This window comes from Macadamia integrifolia, chromosome 7 (genome assembly GCF_013358625.1).
Source record: "Macadamia integrifolia cultivar HAES 741 chromosome 7, SCU_Mint_v3, whole genome shotgun sequence".
Taxonomy (NCBI): Eukaryota; Viridiplantae; Streptophyta; class Magnoliopsida; order Proteales; family Proteaceae; genus Macadamia; species Macadamia integrifolia.
In genome coordinates, this window is record NC_056563.1 from 1049142 (window position 1) to 1051425 (window position 2284).

Here is a 2284-nt window from a genome sequence, read left to right on the forward strand (position 1 = left end):
TTTTCAACTTATTAATATTTCCACAATGATATGGCAAAATGGTCGCAATACGTGCAAAAAAATAGGAATGCGGAACGTTTGAAGCTTGGTGAATGTTTACGTAAGTGATATGATTGACACGTGTTAAATATGTTAATCCTGCTAACAGAGTTGTAAACAGTTACAACTCTGTTTAATATTATTAATATTTAAATAAATAAATAATAAAAATCCCAATATAAGCGGACTCCTTTTTTTCATTCCGCTTAGAAATCTCGGTCCTCTCTTTCTCTCTCTCCTTGCTTCTTCTTCTTGTTCCTTCTTTCTTCTTCCTTTTTCACCGCTCTCTAGTCTAATTGAAGTTTTATTTACCAATTTCAGTGAAGATTTGTATCCATGGTAAATTCTCATAGGTTAATAATATCTACCCAGAGAGAGAGAGAGAGAGAGAGAGAGATGATGATGATGGCGGCCATAGAAAGAAGGAACATCGTTGAAGAAAAAGCAAGGAGAGAGAGAGAATTGAGATTTCTCAACAAGATCAAAGGAGGAGTCCGTTTATATTGGATTTTTATTTATTTATATAAAAAAATATTAGACAAGTTAAGTAACTACATCCGTCATCTCTCCACCCTAAAAACTAGGAATCAATTACAATATAAAAAAATAATAGATGATTTAGATTAATCTAAACTTAAATGGACGGTTAATATTAAAAGAAAATGAAAATAAGATTACAATACGTACGTCCTGCTACCACTCGCCCATGATTTATAGTTTCAAATTTCAAGACATAATTATGATTATAAACATTGTGCAACTGGAAATTACTTAGAAATTTTACTATTTCTTATTTCTTATTATTAATAAAGTAAGGGAAAAAGAGAGAGGATCACGTTCACGTATGAGAATGTTCTTGTATGTCCTTGGTCTGTGGATTTAGAATCCACTCTCTCTCTCTCTCTCTCTCTCTCTCTCTCTCTTTATTTAATAGATTTCAAATCCACGGACCAGGATGTATGAGACATTTTTGTACGTGAACCTGATCCACTTTCGGAAAAAGAACCATGCCAATCTAGGATAGAAAATACCTAGACTGTGCAAAGTGCGAAAATACTCCCCTCTTAATGTACACTGAATATTCTCCAATGCTTCCTTCCATTGTTCCACTGGTTTGATGATTGGAAGCATTATTATAAAAGGGCCCATGGAGGAAGAAATTGTAGAACATGTCTGGTGATTTGCCAGAACTCTTAGCGATGAAATTGGTTCTAATGAAAATAAAAGGATCTAATTCTTTAAGGCTTTGTTAGGTTGCAAGGGGAATGCAAATTTTTGATGTAAAGTGGAATTTTTTCCCTAGGAAAAATAAATTTAGATGTTTTATTGCAAGAGAAATATATTTTACATGTGAAAAAAATTTCATTTATATACTAAAATTTCCCTTTTTATTTCCCGACCAAATAGGAAGAAAAAAAAAAAAAAAAAAAAAAACCCTACTCTCACAATCTCTCTCTATCACTCTTGTGACTCTCACCCCGCTCATGACTGAGACGATCTCTCTCTCTCTCTCTCTCTCTCAAGCGACTCTCATCCTGTTTGCAACTCTCACCTGGTTGCAACTCTCACCTGCTCGTGGCTTTCCTTCTCAACAAGATACTGCATTTGGTTTGTTTGTGACTAAGCTGTCGGTTCTCTTTCTCAAGAGAAAAATTTGTAATCTCTGATCCTCAGGTTTGATTTCTTCTTCACTCATGTTCATTCTCTTCTTCATTTTGTAACAAGCTTTGTATTTTTGCAACACAATGGTACGTCAGTATTGGTCCTGCTCGTCAAGTGTTTGATGAAATGTGCCATAGAGATTTGGTTTTTTGAAATGGCTTGATTATGCTATTGTCCTATGGGTAGAGAAGGGAGAAGAAGAAATCCATGTGATTGCTGTCCATGATTCTAACTATAGTAACCTCTTCTTCTGAAGGTTACCATAATACTCTGTATGTTGTATTATTTGTCTACTAGGATTAATTCCTTCCTAGAAGTATCTGTAGGACAGTCTAGTCTAATTTAATCAGATTTTTGGTTCCAACATATATTTCTTAATTTCACCTATATAGACATTCTTTGTATGCTACTGTCAAGTAGTCTGCTCTTGAGTTTCCGTGATAAACTTGAGGAATACAGGAAATAGGAACTAAACAAAGGCCTCTACTCTTCAAATCCAGCTTTGACTCTCCTTTATCTTTCCTTTCCAAGCTTCCCTAGGGGTCCTGAATCCAACTTAAAAAAAAAAAAAAAAAAAAAAAAA

General features: G+C 34.2%; 1 long non-coding RNA gene across 2 annotated transcripts in view; it reads left to right on the forward strand.

Moving 5' to 3' along the window:
• Positions 1 to 1465: 1465 nt before the first annotated feature.
• LOC122085227 overlaps positions 1466 to 2284 on the forward strand; it is an 8276-nt gene continuing 7457 nt past the window's right edge. For both annotated transcript variants that reach the window (XR_006142042.1, XR_006142041.1), the window contains exon 1: positions 1466 to 1713. This is a non-coding gene — a long non-coding RNA (uncharacterized LOC122085227). The remainder of the gene's footprint in view (positions 1714 to 2284) is intronic.